We start from the raw sequence: 24,559 nt of genomic DNA, 5'->3' as shown, positions 1-24,559 counted from the left end.
CCTTTCAGCAGAGCCGTAACTCTGCCTTGACACATCCAGTAAGAACTGGAGCACTTGCAGTGCATTCAGCAGTTTAGTGTGCTAGGGTAGTCTTTAAGGGTAAGCCTTAAACGAGGTATTGTAGCTCATCTTCTGTAATGTATACCATGAAGTCATCAAGTTTTACCAGAGTTTCACTTTGCCAAACTGTTAGTGTCACTGCTTGACCATTGGAATACTCCCCAGGCAGGCCTTCCTGCAAGGCTGATCCAGGATACAAATGATGCAGACTGGAAAAACCCTGGCAACTAGATTAGTTACCAAGTAATCACATCCAACCAGAACTCTGCTCCTTTGGTTCCTAGTTGGAGCGCATGTGTTTCCAGATACTTCTACCACCACCAAAACACTTTGGAATCAGGAACTAACTTAACCTCTGCATTCAGCCAAAGTTAAACCAAGCGAGGACCCCTGCTTCAGGGCAGGGTAAACTCATTTCATCCACCTATTTGCAAAAAGCATTTAATTCAAGCCCTAAATTATGGAACCACATCCTATCTAACACGTTGAGGAGTTTTTTTCAAGTACTAATCTGTAACATTGAGAATGTCTCCTTGATTGTCCCATCCTGCTTCTCCCTCTCCTTTTCTTCTATATCTCTTGCCACCTCAACATCATCACAGTTGAATTGTGCTTAGTTGCACCTACATCTCATTTAGCACTTCGCAAGTCAGACAACCGCAACACGTGCAATTCCCTGCACACTTGAATTTTGAAGGTCACAATATTGTACTGGGGAAAAATGCACTTTTCTGACCTGCACAGTAGGGATGTGTCGATGGTGGGGAAGTGGACTAGTTTGGGTGAGGGGACGTCCTATTGTGCAGCTCGGTATGAGCTGTGCACGTGTAAGATTGTTTTACCTTTGATAAGGAAACTGAATCCATTAAGTGCTTTGTACTTTTGGGAATGTCTGTTATGCCAGTAAGAGTTGTAGGTTTTTATATTGTTTACTAATTTGAGGTCGCATTAAACCTTTGGTTGTGGTGGGATATTAGCAGTAATTCAATGTGTACATTGGTGTATGTGAGAATAAGTGCAACTTAAACTTAAAATATGGTTCAGCTTTTGTATTTGAAACAGCTGCTTGATAAAACTCCAATTCTGACACAATTCTAACTGCAAAGGTGGTGCTGCTCTAAGCTATGCATATTTTGTTTTACCAGATATATTTATTGCTAATTATTTGATAATTACTTGGCCTCTTGGCGGTTTGGTCTTCAGACTGTAGTAGTTTATTTTTTATGGATGTTCTTCACACTTAGTAGTTTCGGATACCCACACCCCAGTTTGTGTAGGTGATGTTTCGAGAGCATGGGTTATCACGGGGAAGCTATTCAGATGGAGGATTGGAATGGATTTTGCCTAAGCCTTGTTTATGCTGTGTAGTGGATGGTACTTTTGGTGTGGTTCCAGTTTGGGTTCGGGTCTTATGGCCCTCCATCGAACATGTGACAACTATTCTTGTCTATCGTTTATTGGCTCCTGATGAACCTCTTAAAGGTGGCACTGGAAGTGTACTTTGCTGAAATTGTGGCAAGAATGAGGCTATTTCGGTGGAACCACAATAGGCTGTCCTCCAAGATAGTCCCACTTCCTGATGTGATTCATGATTTATCACAGAGCTTCAAGCGGGTAGCTTCCATGCTTTAGTTCTAAAATCAGTAGTTTAACAGCAACCTCAAACACTATAGGAAATTGGTTTATTATTTAAGGTGGATGACTACCCACCTCAAGGAATAATCACAACCCATGTCAGGTTGAACCCTCAAATTCACTAAATTAACCTTAGCTCAATGCCCTTGTAGCTATGGCACACAGCAGACAGGCTTAACTTAAAGCAATATTCAAAGTATCCTGCCGTACCAAAACAGTAATAAAGTTGTGATGCAAAACAATAAAAATTCCCAGCCTAATTAGAAAAATCGAATAAACAAAATGACAAAAATCCAATCAAGTGATCAGGAGATATGAATGTTTTAAGCAGCAATGGAAGCAGCAATGGCATCAGGAAGAACAAAGTACTACATGAGTCATTGGTCGCCGGGGACATGGGTAAATTTGACACTGACTGTGATGGAGCATGGGCAGGATACACCAATCGGGTTTGTCCTGGTCAAAGATTTGCCTTTTGACTTTCGATATTTAAGTCCCTATCCACCGGAGGTGTACTCTTTCAAATCCCCTAGTACCTTTGGGGGATGGGGGGTGGCATTGAGACACTAACAAGGTGTCCGGCAGATGCCAAAAAGATTCCAGGCTAGGTCCAGTTGCTATTGGTTAGCTGAGTAGTTGCAGGCAAAGGCCTCTTGTAGCCTTAAAACCCTAGAGGTCCACGTCTTTCTCCTGGGTACTAGAGAATGCTGCTCCAGTCCTTTCAGGGCTCTTCCCAGACACAGAAAGCAGGTGCAGTCCCCTTCTGATCTTCCTCCTGGTCAAAAGTCTTCTGAAGTGGTTGCTTGGAAATGCTACTTTTATGCCTGGCATGAGCAAATGGGTGGGACTGACTCCTGGGCTTACCGTGACCAATCTGATGAAAGTTCCTGCAGCAACCCTACCCACTTTGGGCGTTTTCAGGATGGCTGAAGTCTTTGGCCAAGGAGGTATGTGGAGAGTGTACTATAGGATTCCTAGTGTCCTCCCATAGCTAACATTAAAATACAGTTTGGAGCAGTCGCTGTACTACTAATAACCCCAGAGACACTGGTCTGGTAGAAGAAAGCAGGGGTTTCTAGCAACCAAGCAGTGGATGTGCAAGAATTGTATCAGAAAGAGACACGTTAGTTATGAATTCCTTACCTTAGAATATCCCCAGGCGTCAGACTGGATCCGGAAAGTTTTCGTCAGCAGTACCCCTGCGCGTCGGTAGGCTTTGTCGTGCGGCTCCGCGTACATAGCTGGCGTCGTAGCTGGCGAGATAGCGTCGGAGCTACTTGGACGCGCGTGCTGGCGTCTGTTCTTTCTTTTTCCGCGCCAGCAAGCGCAGATCCGATAGAGAGCGGTACCCCTAGTTAATGTTTTAACTTGGTTTCTGAGAACTTGTTTCTCTTATCTTGTCAAGTATTCAACTCCAGGTGCAGTAGGTATGCCCGGGTTTAAGTCCTGTAGGACATGCAGTCGGAACATGTCGCGAGGGGACCTGCACGATGTCTCTTCTGCTTGGGGCACGCCCATGACCCCGAGGCGTGCCCCAATTGTCGGGCCATGGCGCCGAAAGCTTTGCGGAGCTTTTCCCCCCCGGGTCCGTTTCTGGGTGGAGAGTTTATCCCAATCCCCTGGGCACCTTGTCCGTACCGGCCTCTTCAACAACAGATGACTAAGGGGAGTACTGGGAGGGGTCTGAAGACCCTCTCGCAGCTTACTGCGAGGAGAAGCCAGAATGGGAAGGTGATACGGAAGGTCCAGTAGATCTGGATTTCTCTCCACATCCTGGTGCACTGTCCCATTCTTCAGTGGCTACAGAGGAGGTTGGGACTTTTTCTGTAGTGTTGCGTAGGGGCGCTGAGGCTCCTAACCTCGAATTCCCTTCAGTGACTATCAAGACCAGTCTCCTGACTGAAGTACTGCAGACAGTGTGGTCCTCTGCAGAGCTGCTGCTGCCCTTCAACGACACCCTTACCAACATCCTGTTGAGCACCTGGAACAAACCCAACACAGGGGCTCCTGTGATCAGGGTGAGGCGCGCTGCCACCGCCCGGCGACCCCAGCTTTCTCACACAACACCTGACTCCTCAGTCTGGTTGTTCAGGCCTCTGCTTCGCGGAGCGTATTCCCTTCTGCCCCTCCAGACAAGTAATCTAAAACTGGAGCAGTTTGGGAAAAAGATTTTCACTTCTGCCAGTTCAGGATTGCGGGTGGTGAATACTGCGTGCCTGTTGGCCCACTATTCACGTTCTGTGTGGGACACGGTGGCACCGGTGCTGCCTCACTGCCCTGTGGAAGCTCGAGCGGTGCTCTCTCAGGCCATTGAGGAGAGATGCTGCTAAATTCACTATCTGTTGTGGACTTGACACGGCCGATTCACTCGGCAGGGCACTTTCCTCAACGGTGGCGCTCCGCCGTTACGCTTGGCTCAGAACTGGCTTCTCGGGGGATGTTCTGAACACTCTGTTGGACATGCCCTTTGATGGCACACGCCTCTTTGGTGACCAGGCGGATAGCACCCTGGAACGCTTTAAGGACTCTCTGGCTACGGCCCAGTCCTTGGGTCTCGCCGCCACACGCACTCAATCGGGGCCCGCTTTTCGCTCCTTTCAAGGACCGGGTTGAGGCGCCCTATCGCGTTCCTTTCAGTCCCGCAGGCCTGTGCAGCCGCAGTCTAAGCGCAGCTGCAGACGTGGGACCCGACGTGGTGGGTCCCGAGGCCAGCGAGCAGGTGAATCCACTACCGCTCCTGCCGCCTCAAAACCTTCCTAGTCCAGTGTTTCAGACCCACCGGACGCCAGTGGGTGGCAGGATTCGCCATCACCTTCCCCACTGGCACACCATCACTTCGGACAGGTGGGTTCTTCAAATAGTCCGAAGGGGCTACTCCCTCCCCTTCGAGTCTACCCCTCCAGTCATACCATCTCAGTACCACCATATGTCGGGGGATCACTTGGCACTTCTCCAGCAGGAAGTTGTGGCCCTCTTGGCCAAGGGTGCCATCGAGCGCTTTCCGACGCCAGAAGTAGGTTGTGGTTGTTACACTCACTACTTCTTGGTTCCCAAGAAGGGCAAAGGTCTGCGCCCTATCTTACACCTCTGGAACGTCAATAGCTTCCTCCGGAAGGAGACGTTCAAGATGCTCATGCTTGCTCAGGTCTTGTCTGCCCTAGACCCGCAAGACTGGCTGTTAGCGTTGGACTTGCAGGATGCTTATTTTCATATCCCCAGCCTGCCAGCCCACCGGCGTTACCTACGGTTCACGGGTGGGCCACAAGCACTTTCAGTTCTCTGTGCTCCCTTCCGGCCTTACCAGCGCCCCTCGGGTGTTCACGAAAGTGATGGAGGTGGTCGCAGCTCATCTGCGCAGATCAGGGGTTTGTCTTCCCCCTATCTCGACGACTGGCTGTTTAAGGCGGGCTCGCCCCAGGCAGTCGTCTCCCACCTCCAGATTACGGCCGACCTTCTGCATTTGCTGGGGTTTTCCATCAACGTGCCAAAGTCTAACCTGATTCCATCTCAGAAGCTCCTCTTCATCGGAGCGGTTCTGGATACGGCGCAGTTTCGGGTTTATCCTCCCGAACAGCGAGTCTGGGACATTCAGGCTATGATTCAGATCTTTCAGCCCTGGTCCTGGGTTTCGGTCAGGAAGAACCGGAGGCTGCTGGGCCTCATGGCCTCCTGCATCCTGCTGATCTATCATGCCAGATGGCATATGTGGGCTCTGCAGTGGGACCTCAAGTTCCCGTTGATGCAGCATCAGGGAAACCTGTCTGACTACGTCCAGATCTCGGAGGGCACTGCACTGGACTTGCAGTGGTGGCTCACTAACCAGCGTTGGGTCCGCGGCAGATCCCCCTCCTTTCCCCAACCGGAGCACACAGTAGTGACAGACGTGTCCCTCCTGGGATGGGGCGGCCACATGGGAGAGGCGAAGATCAGAGGACTCTGGTCTCCGGCGGAGTCCAAGCTCCATACCAACCTTTTGGAGCTCAGGGCGATCCTACTTGCACTGAAAGCATTCCTTCCTTCTGTCAAGGGGAGAGTAGTGCAGGTGTTCACGGACAACACCACCGCCATGTGGTACTGCAACAAGCAGGGCTGAGTGGGTTCGTGGACCCTATGTCAAGAGTATCTATGTCTCTGGACGTGGCTGGAACATCGAGGCATTTCCTTGGTGGTTGAACACCTGGCAGGTACCCTGAACACCACGGTGGAGGAACTCAGCCGCAGGTGCATGTTGGATCACGAATGGCGTCTTCACTCAGAGGTGGCACAAGGTCTCTTTCAGCACTGGGGAGAACCTTGATTAGATCTATTCGCCACCGAAGAGAACCCACATGGTGCACAGCGAAAGCTGTTGATCCTCTTTCTGCCCCTCTTTCTGAGGTCCTATTGTTCCTTCTCTCTTTGGCCCAGCAGGGCTCTGCTATGGGCACTATCAAGGGCTACCTTTCTGCTGTTTCAGCCTTTCTTAGGCAGCCTGATCAGCCCTCTCTTTTAAAGTCCCCAGTTGTCAATAGATTTCTCAAAGGCATTAATCACCTTTTCCCTCCTATTCCTTTTGTGATGCCTCAATGGGAATGGAACCTGGTTCTCACATACTTGATGTGCGCTCCATTTGAGCCTCTTCATAACTGTCCTTTGCGGTTAATAACTTTGAAAACTGTCTTCCTGGTGGCCATCACCTCTGCTCGGCGAGTGAGTGAGCTCCAGGCTCTTTCCTGTAAACCTCTTTTCCTGGCAATTCATCCGGACAAGGTTGTGCTTCGACCGCGCCCCTCCTTTCTTCCAAAAGTAGTGTCTACCTTTCATCTTGGGCAAACTGTCACTCTGCCCACTTTCTTTCCACCGCCGCACCCTTCAAGTGAAAGAGGCTCCACCGTCTGGGCCCAAAACGTGCGCTTTCGTTCTATCTCAACCGCACACAACAGTTCCTGGTGGATGATCAGCTCTTTGTTGGCTACGTGGGCGCCAAGAAAGGCTGGGCTGTGCACAAGCGAACTATCTCCCGATGGGTTGTCTTGTGCATTAAAGCCTGTTACTCTCTGGCTAAAAAGGAACCTCCGGTTGGGCTGCGCGCCCATTCTACCAGGGCGACAGCAGTTACTACAGCATTGGGACGCAGTGTCCCCCTGGAAGACATCTGTCAGGTGGCCACTTGGGCTTCGTTGCATACTTTCACTAAGCACTATTGCCTTGACAGTCCGGTCCGGAGAGACTGCTTCTTTGGTCGTACAGTTCTCCGTGACTTTCTGGTGTAATCTCACTTCGCAGACTCACCACCGGAGTTGATATTGCTTGGGTATGTATTCTAAGGTAAGGAATCTATCACAAACATGTCTCTTTCAGATGCACAAGTTACTTGTGTAACGTTATATCTGTAAGAGACATTAGTTAGTGATTCCATACCGCCCGCCCATCCTCCCCGTTCTGCGAACTGTTCTCTATGGTTCAGGTCATCCCTGTTAGGGCCCTAGTTCTATTGCACCAGTAGTCTGTCTCTGGCATGGCTCTGTGCTCCTGGCGCAGAAAAGTTGTGTACAGTGCTGATGTCAGTCCGCGTGGGCTCATCTAAGTAGCTCTGACGTCCTCTCGGCGGCTACGATATGCCAGCAACGTACGCGGAGCCGCACGACTACGCCTACCGACGCGCTGGGGTACTGCTGACGGAAACTTTCTGGATCCAGTCTGACGCCTGGGGATATTCGAAGGTAAGTAATCTATCACTAATGTCTCTTACAGATATATCGTTACACAAGTAACTTGTGCTTTAGCATCCTTTTCTCACCCCTTGATGTGCCTCCCGAGTGTTCTATGTAAAACCTCAGAAAAACTATCAAGCAGGATTAGTCAAAGAATGCTCACAGCCCTACACTGCATTTTCTGTCCGGTTCACAGGGGTCATCTCTGCCCATTCAGGCATTTCACACCCATTCACACTTATGCAAAATATAATTCTGTAGTAGGGGATCTCTGTGTATAGTCATAATCTAGTGAATAGTCCCGCCCATGTGCGTGGACCCCGGAGCAATAAAAAATAATCTCTAAAAGGTGACAAATCATGCAGACCTGCATACGCCTTTAAGAGAGAATTTAATTTAAAGACAGATAATGCAGCCTATACCCACAGGCTACACTGTCCAGTACTTCAACTAGAATTCCACCAACATCCACAAACAGCACTGCCTGTCTAGTTTTTCTCCACATAGGAAAAAACCCTGCCTCTACCAGCAAAAGCCTCTGGAATGATAGAGAGGAAGGAGTGGACAGACAAGCCCCATAGGCTGCCATTATGTGGCTTAGAACAGGATACTGTGCCTTTAAGAAAACTTTCCAGATTTCCAGAACTTTCCCCAGTATCCCAGAATGCCCAGCAGGTCCCATTTACTTTCAGTTCTTTTTTCCGGCTCCTGCTAGCAGGACCATGGAGCATTGAGCTCTCCCCTTTTCAAGGGTTTATTTGAGATTTTGGCAATTTGTCACTTTTTCTTGTGCTTAGTAGCTGGTACTGTCAACATGCCTGGCTTGTTCGACAAGTGCCCGGAATGTGGTCGAAAGAAGGCTAAAACTGATCCACACGAGGTGTGCATAGGTTGCCTTCCCCAGTCCCACGTGCCTGAAAGCTGTACCATCTGCCACTCGTTCTCAGCCAGGACCCTGAGGGACAGAATGAAAATCAGGCTTCAAGTTCTGGAGGAGAGAAGACTGAAGGCACCAGGTGGGTCTGGAGGGGCTGATTTGGCCCATACTGAGGCCCCTGGGGGGCTCCCCAGGGGCAGGAAGACCAGTAAGCGCTCCCACTCCCCGTCGACGTCGAGGGCGTCGACGACGACGTCGAGGAGGATGACCACCGTCTGTTCGCCGTCTCCCCAGGGCTCTGGGGAGAAGCGGCGTCGACGATCGCCGTCGAGGGACCTGAGTAGGCCGCCGTCAACTACATCGGCGGCGTCTGCGACGACGCCGTCTTCGGCCCCGTCCAGCGGTCGTCGTCGCGATCGGACCCGGCGTCGGCATTCGCCGTCGAAGGATCGCCGTTCGCCGTCGAAGAGGAGAAGGAGATCGACGTCGGGACGCTCGAGATCGCCGTCGAGGCACAGGTTGCCGTCGAGGCACAGGTCGCCGTCGAGGCACAGGTCGCCGTCGACACGCCAAGGTCGCCGTCGACACGCCAAGGTCGCCGTCGACACGCCAAGGTCGCCGTCGACACGCCAAGGTCGCCGTCGACACGCCAAGGTCGCCGTCGACACGCCAAGGTCGCCGTCGACACGCCAAGGTCGCCGTCGACACGCCAAGGTCGCCGTCGACACGCCAAGGTCGCCATCGACGAAGAGAGAGTCACCGGAATCGGTGTACTCGGTGGTGTATACGCCTCCTCTGATGCCTCCGTCGCCGCCTCCTCCACCACCTCCACCAACGCCGCCACCTCAGCCGCGGACGCTGCCTCCGCCGCCCCAGCCTCAGTCGCTGCCACGCACTCCTGTGGGTCCGCCGCCGGTTCCCCCGCGGTCTGTTTCCCTCCCAAGGTACCCGACTCCGCCGCAGGGGACCCCGAAGCCACGACGCCCGCGGTCGCCTGGACCGGCTAGACCGGCAGACAGGCCGAGGCAGAAGAGGTCGCGCTCCCGCTCTCACAGGAGGAGAAGGTCACGGAGCCGTGGACGGTTCTCGTCGGACTCAAGACGACGCCGTAGGAGGTATAGGTCCAGGTCGCACACGCGCTCCTCGGACAGAGACCTTTCCCCGACGCTGTCGGACTCCCCGGGGACTAGGGTGTCTCCGGTGGACGACTTGGTCTCGTTCCAAGAGGTGCTGTTGCGAGGGGCTGCAAAGTTGGGTATCACGGTGACGGTTCCAACACCCACGACGTCCGTGATATTCGAGACGCTTCATAAACACCTGTCTCGCCCCCTACTGCCTCTTGTACCAGGACTGGTGGAACCCGCGTTGGAGCTGTTCCTCACTCCCGCGACGACGAAGGCCGCTCCCTCCAGGCTCATGAAAAAGTATAGGGCCCCGGAGTCGGATCCTTCCTTTTTGAGAGTGGACCCAAGCCGGATTCGGTGATCGTGACGGCGGCAAGAAAACAACATGCGACCGCCCCGTCCTCCACGGTTCCACCTGACAAAGAAAGCCGCTGGCTGGATTCTGCGGGCAGGAAGGTGTGTGGCACCGCCACCACCACCATGAAGGCGGCGAGTGCAGGGGCTTTGTTGGGCCGTTACGACCGGGCCCTGTGGGAGTCCCTGCAGCAATATGCATGTAGGAGAGTAGGGTCTGCTTTCTATGTTCACCCCCACGTTTTGCTTTTTGCTTTACTGGTTTCCGACTTAGATGTGGCTGTGGGCCTGCTAATCAGACCCACAGCCCTGCTGTTCTCTCTCTAAATTAATACTATGTACTTTAGGATCACCTTATTGGCCCCTGTACAGTGTACCCTAGGTACCCAGGGCATAGGTGTACCCTAGGCCTACCAGGGGCTGCAGCATGTATTATGCCACCCCTGGCCTGGCCTTCCATTTTGACACAACTGGCTGATCACTCAGCTGGGGCAAGGTCGTGTAATCACCCCTTGCTTAGGTGTAGTATTCCTATACCTAACTTACATATAGACACATGTGTACCTATCAGTCACTCCTATGGCAGGCCTTAACAATCCTGGAGGCAGAGTGCTTGGTAACATGTGAGATGGTGCTCTAGCATGAGCTGAGCCTGTCTGCAGCTTTCGGAACCTTGTCCTTATAGCTGTTCTATGATATAGCCTACCATATACTCTTAAAGTGCCTTATAATCTTAGACGGTTATGGTAACTATGGTTTGGCTTTATCGAAACATGTCGTGTAAGGTGTCTAACACTGTGGAATAATACCCCCATGCCATTTCTGGACATGAGAATATTATTCCCCCCTTCTAGAGGGAAAGACATGTTAAAATCATACTTCAACTGTTAACCTCTGACCAAAGCCTCAGCATCACAAAATGGATGCTGCTGCCACGACACAAGTCTGACCTCCTGCAGCTGGGAGTGATCCCAGCCAGGGAGGCCTGGACAATAGGTTTCCTGCTTGGGGAGGTGCTAGCACCTCCCCAGACAGCCTTTAGTGTATTGGGGCAGGGTGGGCTGAAAGGAATGAGACATGCCTGGGGCACACAAGGTGTTCCTTGCATAGTCCAGTTCAAACCGGCGCTGGGGCACTCCAGCCCCAGCTCTGGCGCGAAACTGGACAAAGGGAAGTGGGTGTAACCACCCCCTCCCAGGTCCCACCCATAAGGCGTGACCTAGCAGGTATCCCAGCCCCCCAGATTAGTATAAGAGTGGGAGTTGGGCCTCAAGACTTTAGATTATCCTGAACCTGCAAAACTGAACAGAAACTCTGGACCTTCGACATTCGACGAAAGAAGAAGACTGAAGAATCTCCCTTGTAGCCAAGGAGTGGCTACCCTGTGCAAACAGGCACCATCAAGAGACTACCCTTTGCTTTGCCCACGTTCTACGAGGAACCGACTGCAGAGCCTGACCAGAGCCTTGACTTCCAGACTTCTCCGACCCTGATCCACATCTACAGCAGAGCTGAGATCCGTGGAGGCGACGAGCGACGTGGGACCGGCTACCTGGAAAAAGTGGCTAGTAACTTAAAGCGCAGCTTCTGAGGTACCCTCGAAGTTGTGCACCGGGGATTGAGAAGCCCCAACCCCAAGCACCATCTGCACCGAAGATCAGCCCCCCACACTCCACGAGTCCTGCGTGGGGCCCTTCAGCATTTTCCTGCTTGCCGCGTCTGTCCGGTTGCTTGCCCGCTGGCTAGTGGCCTTTGTGACGACGCACCCTGAAATCTTCTGCGCTGGTTTGGCTCCTCCAGACTGGCTCCCGCTTCTCTGCAAAGAAGAAGCACCCCAGACCTTCCTGGTCTGCACCAGAAGCAAGTCCTTCGTTCTTCGTGGGTTCCGCTTGCCAAGGCTTGGTGAGTCCTAGTCCAACTTCGACGCCGCCGACAGCAAGAGCCTTCGTGGGACAGCTCGCCTCCTGGTCCTGGTCGTCTTTGACGCTTCCTGGTCCTCCTGGCTGCAGCGACAAGCTTCACCTTCACCTGCAATCTTCACGACATCGCCTGGTTCCTTCCTGGTTCCACGTGGTCACTGGCTAGTGACCTTGACTCTGTCCCTTCTGCTTGCAGGTTTCTTCTCTTCTTGATCCCAGCCTTGGGATCCACCGGACACTCTTCACTGACTGCCTGTCAGCATCTTTCTTCAGGCATCCATAGGAGTCGATGACGAAAACGACGCATCTTCACCCCTATGCACCCGCAGCCTGTGGGCTAGGTAACTTGGGTACTCCGGTGCTCATCAGGATAGTGACTATCCTAGTGTCTAGTTTTCAAGTCTCAACTTCCTAGCTACTCCGTAAGTGTCCTAAATCTACCGTTTTCTAAACTGTACTATTGCTATTGACTTTTACGCATTACGCGTGAGTGTTTCCACTCTGCACACGAATCCCGTGGGCCTCCCACTTCCTAACTAACGCTAGTGTAGTGTAGCCCCAGCGATTCCCTAGGCCTAGGCCTATTCTATTTCCGTGACAGTGGTTCTTATACCACTTACTTAGTATATGGTTTGCGTGGCCCCTAGGGCCTAACTGTATTACTTACCTGTGTGACTTAAGGTATGCTTAAATAAGACTGTGTTGTACTTACCTCTAAACTCATAAAGAGTGCTGAGGGTTTGACTAGAATAAATACACTTTATTTTATATATATATCTGTTGTGGTGTCCTTTCATTTGGTATTCAAGGGATTATATATGGTATCACAGCTGGCTTCACATGCCATTCAGAGTTTAGCCTAAGACTGCTCTTGTCCATGCTACCACTAGGATAGCTGGTCTATAAGGTTGACTTTACAACCAATCACCATAAGGGTATTTGGACTGATATAAGGTGTACACTAGAACTAGTGACATCATACATCAGGCCAACTTCTCACAATGCAGACCTACTGCCACGGGACAAGAAGGAGGACTTCTTGGAAACAGTGCGCGAGGGCATGCTGGTTTCGAACCAAACGATCAGCGCAGCGGCGGATGTATCCTTATTGGCCGCCTACTGTCATGGCGTCCACCAGCGGCGTCATTCGTGGTTGCGCCTGACGTCCCTCAAGCCAGAGGCGCAGCAAAGAGTGGCCAACCTGCCCTTCTCGGGGGAAACCCTGTTCGGGAAGCATGCGGACGATGAGATGGCCCGCATGAAGGCGGAGGCGGAAACCCTGACGGCCGTCTGGTTGGAGAAGGCGGAGAAGAAGCGCCCGTTCCAGAGGAGGTTCGGGTCTTCGGGCAGAGGGCGTGGGCAGGGCTCGGGACAGCAGCAGCAACAACAGCAGCAGTTCCGCAAGCCCTTCCAGAAGCGCCAGAGGGGTAGAGGAGGCCAGCAGGCTACTACCACGACCAAGGGCCCGGCCGGGTCTCGGCCCTGAGCGGCTACTTCCCCCTCAACCGTTACCCACTCCAGTGGGGGGAAGCATTCCATTTTTTCCGGCAGAGTGGAGAAAAATTACTCAGGACAAGTGGGTGCTGAATATTGTTTGCAGTGGATACAGTCTTCGGTTTACCAGCCCGCCTCCAGCAATTCCGCCGGTCAGCTCTCGATTCCAGCTGAGAGCTCCAGGCGGAGGCAGACATCTTGTTGAGAAAAAAGGCGGTAGAAGAGGTACCTCTGTCTCAAAGGGGAAGAGGTCTGTACTCTCGGTTCTTCCTCGTTCGCAAGAAGGACAAGAACGAGTTCAGGCCCATTCTGGATTTGCGACAGGCAAACAAATGGATTCGCAGAGAGAAGTTTCGCATGCTATCGTTGCACCAGATTTACCCTCAGCTGCAACGGGGAGACTGGCTCTGTGCCATAGATCTACAGGATGCGTACTTCCACGTGCCCATAGCACGGAAGCACAGGAAGTTCCTGCGATTCCAAGTCGGCGCCAATCACTATCAATACACAGTACTGCCATTCGGGCTAAAGTCTGCGCCCAGGACCTTTTCGAAGTGCATGGCGGTGGTGGCGGCACACCTGCGGAGGAACAAGGTGTTTGTCTACCCGTATCTGGACGATTGGCTGATCAAGGCATCATCCTTCGCGGAAGCGCAAGTACACTTCCGATGGACGTGCGAGCTCTTGCACAAGCTGGGGTTACACGTCAACATGTCCAAATCGGTCACGACCCTGGTCCAGTGCATACAGTACCTGGGGGCCTCCATCGATACGCGGTCAGCAAGCGTGTCTCCTTCGGAGGAGAGACGGTTATCGCTCCTTCGGAAGGCTCAGGACCTCAGGACTGCTCCATCAACGACAGTGAGGAAGGTGTCTTCGCTGCTGGGATCGATGGCCTCCTGTATCTTCCTCACGCCTCACGCTCGGCTACACATGAGACCACTGCAGGAGTGTTTGGAGGATCAGTGGGATCAGAGGACAGGCTCTTGGGACGACAAGATACGACTGTCGCTGCATGCTCTTCAGTCTCTGAAGTGGTGGTGTTCGGCGGAAAACCTCCTCAAGGGGGTCCCCTTCCACAAGGACATTCCCACGACGAGTGTCGTGACGGATGCGTCTCTCCAGGGCTGGGGAGCGCATTCCGGGGACTTGCAGATTCAAGGAAAGTGGTCTGCTTTGGAATCGACGTACCACATCAATTTCCTGGAACTCAGATCTGTCTTCCTGGCACTGAAGGCCTTCCTTCCGTCCTTCCAGACCAACTCGCTGCTGATACAGACGGACAATACAACTACGATGTATTACCTCAACAAGCAGGGGGGGTCGAGATCGCGCACTCTGTCGCAGGAGGCGCAGGCGATCTGGCGCTGGCTGCTGGCCAGAGGACTGACGATTACGGCCACGCATCTGCCAGGGGTGCAGAATGCTCAGGCGGACGCCTTGAGCAGACTGATTCAGGAAAACCACGAATGGGTCATAAACGACGAAGTACTAGGAGAAGTCTTCGCAAGGTGGGGGACTCCAGACGTAGATCTGTTCGCCACCGCCGAAAACAGCAAATGCCGAGACTTCGCATCCAGGTACTACCAGAGGGGGACGCTGGGGAATGCGCTATGGATCGATTGGTCGAACAGCTTTCTGTACGCTGTTCCACCCATTCCCCTGATTCCGGCAGTGCTCATGAAGCTGTCCCAGTCCAGGGCGCGGATGATCCTGATCGCCCCGGAGTGGCCCAGGCAGTGGTGGTTCACGGACCTACTTCACCGGTCTCTCCTTCCTCACATGCGGCTGCCGTGCAGGCCGGACCTTCTCACGAAGTTCGGGGGGCGGATGGTGCACCCCAACCTCTCGTCTTTGAGTTTGGCGGCATGGCTCCTGAAATAGTGCAATATGGCCATCTGAATCTACCAAACGATTGTATGGACATACGGAAGGAGTCTAAACGACCTTCCACTAGGACATCCTATGCTTACAAGTGGAAGAGGTTCTGTATCTGGTGTAAGTCCAAGAATTTTGATCCGACGACATGTAAGGAAGAAGTCATCCTTCCGTACCTTTTACATCTGGCGCAGTCTGGCCTTAATTTCCATTCCATTAAGGTTCATCTGGCTGCTTTGACTGCTTACAGGAAATGCCCTTCACAGACTTCCTTCTTTCAGATCCCTGTGGTCAAGGATTTTTTGGAAGGCTTGAAGAAAGTGTTTCCTCCCGTCAGACTTCCCTCGCCTTCCTGGGACTTGAATGTGGTGCTGTCCAGGCTGATGAAGGAGCCTTTTGAACCCATCCACAAGGCTTCGTTGCAGCACCTATCCTGGAAGGTGGCGTTCCTAGTGGCCATTACATCGGCCCGCAGGGTGAGTGAACTTCAGGCGTTATGTTGTCAAGAACCTTATACTGTATTTCATGCTGCTAAGGTTGTGATGCGTACTCACCCTAAATTTCTTCCTAAGGTTATCTCTGACTTTCATGTCAACAAGACTATAACTTTACCTACGTTCTTTCAGAATCCCTCTTAGCCAGCGGAAAGGTCTCTCCATTCCCTGGATGTTCGGAGGGTGTTGAAATTTTATCTGGATAAGACCAAGGATATTCGTAGGTCTGACCAATTGTTTGTTAATTATGGCTCAGTCAGGACTGGTCTTGCGACCTCTAAGCAGTCCATTTCTCGGTGGATTGTGTCCTGCATACAATTGTGTTATCAAAAGGCTAATAAGACCTTAGGGGGTAAACCTAAGGCTCATTCCACCAGGGGCAAAGCTGCCACGACGGCTTTGCTGCGTAATGTTCCTATTGCGGAAATCTGCAAGGCGGCCACTTGGAAGTCGGTCCATACCTTTGCTGCGCATTACTGTCTGGACTCGGATGCCAGGGCAGATGCTCAGGTTTGGCAGGCTTCGCTGCGAAATTTGTTCGCACAGTAGTGGGTTTGTCTTGTTTGTTCTCCACCGCTGCTGTTGTGTGGGGATGGGCTTGCCATTCTATTCACTAGATTATGACTATACACAGAGATCCCCCTACTACAGAAGGAGTAGTTTCTTTTCTGTAACTCCAGTTCTGTAGTAGGGGTATCTCTGTTATAGTCATAAGCGCCCGCCCTCCTCCCCGGTGGAGAGATATTTATTCATATGAAGAATGCTACAGGTCTGGCGTGCTACGCCTTCAAAAAGAACTGAAAGTAAATGGGACCTGCTGGGCATTCTGGGATACTGGGGAAAGTTCTGGAAATCTGGAAAGTTTTCTTAAAGGCACAGTATCCTGTTCTAAGCCACATAATGGCAGCCTATGGGGCTTGTCTGTCCACTCCTTCCTCTCTATCATTCCAGAGGCTTTTGCTGGTAGAGGCAGGGTGTTTTCCTATGTGGAGAAAAACTAGACAGGCAGTGCTGTTTGTGGATGTTGGTGGAATTCTAGTTGAAGTACTGGACAGTGTAGCCTGTGGGTATAGGCTGCATTATCTGTCTTTAAATTAAATTCTCTCTTAAAGGTGTATGCAGGTCTGCATGATTTGTCACCTTTTAGAGATTATTTTTTATTGCTCCGGGGTCCACGCACATGGGCGGGACTATTCACTAGATTATGACTATAACAGAGATACCCCTACTACAGAACTGGAGTTACAGAAAAGAAACTACTCCTTACTGTCTGGCAGAAGTAGGTAAGCAAATGGACACCCAAAAACTTTAGGTAGGAAAAAAGGTAACTGTCTTAAAGTACCTATTCCTTAATTTATCAAACATTCAACTTCACTATTGAATTGGGTTTTTAATAACTATTAAAAATTAAGTATTTTTCTAGATATTTCCTGGCCAAAATTAGCATTAGTAAATGTGATAATTTAACCCAGTGTTTTCCTGTGAAACAGCCAGTCTTAGTACAGTGAAAATAGTTTGTGTAGCCTTTTCTCTGTAAGGACTTGTTACTTATTAAATTCCATGTACCCTCCCTTATGGGTAATAAGGCCTAAACGGGCATGACCTATACATATTTAAAAGGAAGATTTTGCCCTTTCAACAGGGGTTATTTCGACGTCAATTTTACAGGTTAAAACAGGAATAGCAGGGCTTCAAATAGTAGGCCTGGAGTCATGTTGGCACTGCCACCGCAGTGGACAGCACAACTTAAATACCATGTGTACCGTCTGTACTATATACCAGAGACTGCAAGTTCAAAATACCAATCAGGTGTATGCCAATTTGACAATGTTGAAGGGGGAAAACAGGCAATTTATCACTGATTATCATGGGAAAAGTACACCGTTTTACAGCGAGCAGAACTATAGGGTCCAGCAAAAAGCAAAAAAATCATGGTTGACCCTGCAGAAAGGGCAAATTTCCTAAAACCCGAATTAGTGAACATTTTTATGAATAAGTACATATTTGTTAAAATGCAAATCTACATGTTCGAGGCATATGAGCTGCAGATTGTACACTTAGCATAGGTCGCCATCTGGTGTTGGGCCCGGATGTTTGCAGTTTGTTTTTCTTCTTGGACCGTCTTTGGAAGTCACGAGTTTGGTGACTCCTCCTTCGGTCCGTACTGCGCATGGGCTTCGGCTCCATCCTCAGATTGTTTTTTTCCGCCATCGGGCTCGGATGTGATACTTCGTACTCCGGCTTCGAACTTCTACGGTTCCAGCCTCGACGGAAAATCCTCGATTCTTCGAGTTCCTTCATCATCTTCATCTCTCGAAGCGGCACTTTTTCCATCCCGTACATCGACACCGGCCTTCGGGCCCTCCGCGACTCCGGTCCCGGCCGATGGAAAGGACTCCGTTTAAAAAGTGCCCAAAATGTGGGTCTAAATTTCCCCACACCGACCTCCATCAGGTGTGTAACCTTTGCCTCTCTCCGGAACACGAGGCTCGAGACTGCCCCGCCTGCAAGTCTTTTCGATCGAAGAAAACGATCCGAGATCGAAGGGCTCGACGCACCATGGCGCACTCATCCTCGACAGCTCCACCGGACATCTTCGGAGACGACGCCGAAGCTTCGGGGCAGACACACACCGAACTGGGAGAAGACATCGTCAGCGCTTCCGAGGCCGACGACTCCGACCTGGAGGACGTAACACCAGGACAGCGGGCCGTGAGTACAATGCCCCCTCCCAGCCCCGCACCGAAAACCAAAGAGACTCCGGTTACTCCCTCGCCTGCCGGCCTGGGCAAAACCAAAACCAAAGCCTCGATCACCCCACCTTCGGGCCCGGTGTCGAAGCACTCAAAGTCTCACGGCAGCTCGGGATCGAGCCAGCCGACGCCCGGTGCCGATAAACACCACTCGGCACCGAAGCCTGCAAAATCCAGCTCGACTCCGAAACCACCGGTGCCGAAGCCTGGACACTCGGCGCCGACCAAACACAAACAGAAATCGGTCGGCACCGACGCTCCGGCGCCGAAACAGCATTCGACGCCGAAACACACGGAGACCTCCAAAAAGCAGGGCGTACACAGAACATCGAAACCTCCGGTTCCGAAATCGCCGGTGCCGACAGACGACTCGGCGCCATTGGCTCTGTTTACACCAGACCCTTTACAAAAGACTTTGTCCAGAGATCCAAAGACTGGCCTTTTGACTGTGATTACTAAGAAGCGTCGCCTTGAGGCTCCGGCTCCTCCTCCTCCACCCAAAAAGAGGGACTCAGCTACTTCTCCCCTTAGAGTACCCTCCCCACTGCCACCCCCCCTCCCACCACCACCCCCTCCACCTTTACCTCACTACGATCCGGCCCCATCCCCAGACCCGGATGACGGGGACCCGGACAATGACCCAGGGGACGCCCCAATGGATCCCACTCCACCAGGGACCCCAGATCCATGGGAGGATTATAATAACCCTGATGTACCCAATGTACCTCAAGACGACCTATACCCATCAAGGCCGTCTCCTCCAGAGGACTCTTTAGGGTTTCACCATTTAGTGCAGAGAGCAGCACACTACCATGGGGTGGACATGCACACGGAACCAGTGGAAGAAGACTTCCTACTGGATACATTTGATTTACAAGATCGTTCCACTGCTATTTTACCCATGCTTAAGGGTGTCACCAAGCACGCTACAGAGGTATTCAAAGACCCTGTCAGAGCCAGAGTACTAAACCCTAGAATAGAGAAGTACAAGGCGGCACCCACAGACCCTGCATACATCAAGGGCCCTGCTCCTCTAGATTCCCTAGTTGTCTCCACAGCTAGAAAGCGGGCTAACTCCCAATCCTCAGGAGATGCCCCACCACCAGACAAGGAATCTAAACTTCTGGACGCGTCTGGTAAACGCACCGCCTACCAGGCTGCAAACATGTGGCGCATTGCAAATACACAAGCACTGCTTGCGCGATATGATAGAGCACACTATGATGAATTAGAGGCTCTTATGCAGCACCTTCCAGAGAAATACAAACGCCAAGCTCATGACCTGATACAGGAGGGCAAACTAATCACAAACACCTCCATTAAGTGTGCCCTCGATGCAGCAGACACTGCTTCTAGAGCCATAAACACCAGTGTCCTGCTTCGCCGCCATGCCTGGCTCAGGATATCAGGGTTCAAGCCTGAGGTCCAGACATCAATACTTAATCACACCTTTGACCAGCAAACACTCTTTGGCCCAAAGGTAGACGAAGCGCTCGAAAAAATGAAGAAAGATACAGACACAGCGAAGTCTATGGGAGCGCTCCAGACCCAAGCCTCTAAGCGTTCCTTTCGACGCTCGTCCTTTCGTGGCACAGGTAGAGGCTCCTCCACCGATAATGCCTCTACCTCCTACAAATCCCCTCCTCAAAATACCTTTTCAAAGGGCAACCAAAGAGGTGGTTACAGAGGCAACAACAATAAGGGCAGGGGCAAAACCAACAATACCCGTTCTGCCACCCCACCCGCACAATGACTCCCCTTCGCTCCCCCCAGACCATTCCACTCCGGTCGGGGGCAGGCTACAAGATTTTATCCACGTATGGGAGTCCATAACATCGGACAAATGGGTGACCCAAATCATTCGGTCAGGGTACTGCCTCGAGCTAACATCTACCCCACCCAATATCCCACCAAGGCACCGTCCAATGTCCCAAGAGCATTCCACACTGCTCAAACAAGAGGTACTCTCGCTCCTCCAGAAACACGCCATAGAGCAGGTACCCGGCAATCAACGAAATCTAGGGGTCTACTCCCTATATTTCTTAATCCCAAAGAAAGACGAGACCCTCAGACCCATTCTGGATCTCCGGCCTCTAAATGCCTACATACATTCAGACCACTTTCACATGGTCACCTTACAACAAGTCCTCCCACTCCTCTGCCAGGGAGACTTTCTCACAACACTGGATCTGAAAGACGCGTACTTTCACATTCCAATACACCCCTCTCACAGAAAATACCTCAGGTTCGTGGTGGACGGGCAACATTACCAATTCAAGGTTCTCCCCTTCGGGGTCACCACTGCACCACGGGTGTTTACCAAATGCCTAGCAGTAGTAGCAGCACACCTCAGACGTCAACATGTTCACGTCTTCCCTTACTTAGACGACTGGCTCATAAAAGCCGCGTCCTACCACCAATGCGTGCAACATACAAACAGCACCATCCAACTGCTTCATCAGCTAGGCTTCACGGTGAACTACCAAAAGTCCCACCTCATACCATCTCACACAAAGCAATATCTCGGGGCCACCATAGACACCTCAAAAGGTATTGCCTATCCAAACTCAGCCAGAATCACAAGCATTCTAGCCTTACGCAAAATATTCCTTCCTCAACACTCTCTACCAGCAAGAGTGTTTATGAAGCTCATAGGGATGATGGCGTCTTGCATCTTCATAGTGCCCCATGCAAGACTCCACATGCGTCCACTTCAGGAGTGCCTAGCACAACAGTGGAACCAGGCCCAGGGTCAGCTGACGGATCTGGTGTTGGTGGACGGCCGCACACATCACTCTCTGCAGTGGTGGAACACCACAAACCTTTCCAAGGGACGGCCGTTCCTGGACCCGGTTCCCCAAGTGACTCTAACAGCGGACGCATCGCTCTCCGGCTGGGGAGCGCACCTCTTACACCTCACAATGCAAGGTCTATGGACGCCACAGCAAAAAACGCTCCACATCAACCATCTGGAGCTTTTGGCGATCTTTCTAGCCCTAAAATCTTTCCAAAAGCAGATTTCAGGCAAAGCAGTCCTCATTCGCACAGACAACATGACTGCGATGTATTATATACAGAAACAGGGGGGGACACACTCTCCCCAGCTCTCCCGCTTAGCCCAGAGCATATGGAGATGGGCAATTCCCCAAAACATTTTTCTCCTGGCACAACATGTTCCAGGCGTACAAAACACCATAGCAGATCTGCTCAGCAGACAGACTCAACAACTACACGAATGGGAACTGCATCCACAAGTTCTTCACCCATTCTTCCGACAGTGGGGGCATCCTCAAATAGACCTCTTCGCCACCCACGAAAACAAAAAATGCCCAAGCTTCGCCGCCAGATACCCACACCCATTGTCCAAGGGCAATGCGATATGGATGAACTGGTCAGGCAGATTTGCATACGCCTTTCCACCTCTCCCACTAATTCCATTAGTGGTCAGGAAACTACAACAGCACTCCCTCACACTCATTCTGGTAGCTCCGACGTGGGCCAGACAGCCGTGGTACACCACGCTACTACAACTATCAGTGGTACCACATCAAAAACTGCACCTTTCCCCATGCCTCCTAACCCAGAACCATGGAGAAATCAGGCACCCGGACCCAGCTCAGCTCAACCTGGCGATCTGGCTCCTGAAATCTTAGAATTCGGGTACCTTAACCTTCCCCCTGATTGCATGAACATCATCATGGAAGCCAGACGTCCTACCACTAGAGCATGCTATGCCGCAAAGTGGAAAAGATTTGTAATGTACTGCCGTAACAATACAATCAACCCTCTAGATGCATCCATACAACACATCATATGCTATCTGCTCCATCTTCACAGGTGTAACCTGGCGTATTCATCCATACGCCTACACCTAGCAGCGATCGCTGCCTATCTACAAAACAGACAGCATTTGTCACTCTTCAGAGTGCCCGCTATTAAAGCCTTCATGGAAGGCCTCAAACGAGTAATTCCTCCCAGGGCACCACCCTCCCCTGTATGGAATCTAAATTTGGTCCTTACACGACTAATGGGTCCGCCCTTCGAACCAATGCACAAATGTGAGCTACAATTTCTCACCTGGAAAACAGCTTTCCTTGTAGCTATCACTTCCCTTAGAAGGGTTGGTGAAATACAAGCGTTCACCATACAGGAACCTTACATACAAATGCATCACAGCAAGGTCATACTTCGAACTAATCCGAAGTTCCTGCCCAAAGTCATTACCCCCTTCCACCTCAATCAATCAGTGGAATTACCTGTCTTCTTTTCGCAACCCCAATCTGTTGCGGAAAGGGCCTTACACACACTAGATGTGAAAAGAGCGTTGCTATATTACATACAAAGAACGCAACCCTTCAGGAAGACCAAACAGTTGTTCGTTTCCTTTTCTCCACCACATAAAGGCAACCCCATCTCAAAATCAGGGATAGCTAGGTGGATTGTAAAATGCATACAAATTTGCTATCAGAAGGCAAAGAGAACATTATCTGTTCCCCCTAAAGCCCACTCTACAAGAAAGTTAGGGGCTTCTATGGCTTTTCTAGGGAATATACCCTTAGATGACATATGCAAGGCAGCCACATGGTCTACACCGCACACATTCACAAAACACTACTGTGTAGATGTGCATTCCCAGCAGCAAGCTAGGGTGGGCCAGGCTGTACTAAAAACACTCTTTCAAACAGCTGCAACGGATACCGGTGGTCGCCGCTAAGGTTGGGTACTGCTATATAATCTATGCTAAGTGTACAATCTGCAGCTCATATGCCTCGAACGGAATATGCTACTTACCAGTATGCATCTGTTCTTGGCATGTAGAGCTGCAGAGTTGTACACGCCCACCCGCCTCCCCGGCTACCTGTATCCGTTCCAGTCCATCTTATTTAGATACAACACACATGGGTTTCTCACTGTTATTACTACGCTCCATCATTTCCCTGTTGGCGAAAAACAATCTGAGGATGGAGCCGAAGCCCATGCGCAGTACGGACCGAAGGAGGAGTCACCAAACTCGTGACTTCCAAAGACGGTCCAAGAAGAAAAACAAACTGCAAACATCCGGGCCCAACACCAGATGGCGACCTATGCTAAGTGTACAACTCTGCAGCTCTACATGCCAAGAACAGATGCATACTGGTAAGTAGCATATTCCTTATCACCTCAATTTCACCAGTCTTCCCACACTAGCTCAGAAAAAAGGGTGAAGGGGTAACGGGCAAGAATATATGAAAACACTACAGCCATCGAATTGAGAAATCAATTCACAGTTTCATAGATTAGCATATACATTTGATAATTTGCTTACCAAATGCAGATGAATTTTCACACATCCTCATCCATTCCTTTGCTGCCACTGCCCTTAGTTCCTCTGGTTAAGAATCCACAAACACTCCCTCACCCAGGGAAAACTTACTAAATCACTGCAAAGTCTCTTTGAACTGGACAAGGACAGCATAGCTCCTTCAAACTGAGGATCCTTCTAAACAAAGTTAAGACTTACTCTTAACAAAACCGGTCTTCCCTGCTCATGTCTTGCTGACCAATGCCATATTCAGTATCCAAACACAGAATAATTCTATGGCCTATCTTGCAAAAAATACCTTTTTGTTTTCTTCATTACGGAAGCCATGGATCCATTATTCCACCAGGCAATTCCACGGGGATACCAATGCTTAATGTAGAGCCATCTGCACAATGGAAGACAAGTATATCGGGGTGTGAATCCCTACTGACAAGATCCAGCCATACTCTGTTCATGCACAGTTCTATTGCTTTCCAGTCCTCCAGAAATCGGAGCTTTCACAGATTTCTTTCTAGATGCCAGATCACACCTTCAGCATTAAATAGCCCAACTTGTGCACATTTTTGTCCAAAACATTTGGCTTGACTAACCAAAAATGGCACAACCTAATCGCATTTGGCTAACTGTCCCCGATCTCGCCAAATGAATCTCCCAGCTGGACTTGCATTGTGCTAATTCAGAGCTAGTGATCATTACAGAAACTTTTTCAGTCACATGCAGCGACAATTTCCTCTACTCGAAGAACCATCTTTTTTCTGACAACCTTTAAACTCCCTTCTCAAGTGGCAATATACCGACAGTTGGAGGAAAAACCATATGGAGGACTTTTGGATCCAACCTTTCAAAAAACACAGACAGACCAGATAACAGGGAATCTGTATGACTGGATGAACACTGCCTTCAATCAGCTTATCGTGCACATCTGTGGAGTCTGGAAATACAGCATTTAAATTACGAAAACTTGCATAATCTGAAG

The 24,559-nt window shown here is 50.9% G+C and overlaps 1 protein-coding gene across 6 annotated transcripts in view; it reads left to right on the top strand.

Annotated features, from left to right (window-relative positions):
* The window catches only part of CSNK2A1 (casein kinase 2 alpha 1), a 125,232-nt gene that overhangs the window by 81,173 nt on the left and 19,500 nt on the right, over window positions 1-24,559 (top strand). The window lies entirely within an intron of this gene.

This window comes from Triturus cristatus, chromosome 7 (genome assembly GCF_964204655.1).
Source record: "Triturus cristatus chromosome 7, aTriCri1.1, whole genome shotgun sequence".
Classification (NCBI taxonomy): Eukaryota; Metazoa; Chordata; class Amphibia; order Caudata; family Salamandridae; genus Triturus; species Triturus cristatus.
The sequence above is the reverse complement of the archived record's forward strand: the minus strand, read 5'-3'. Positions and strand labels throughout refer to the sequence as shown.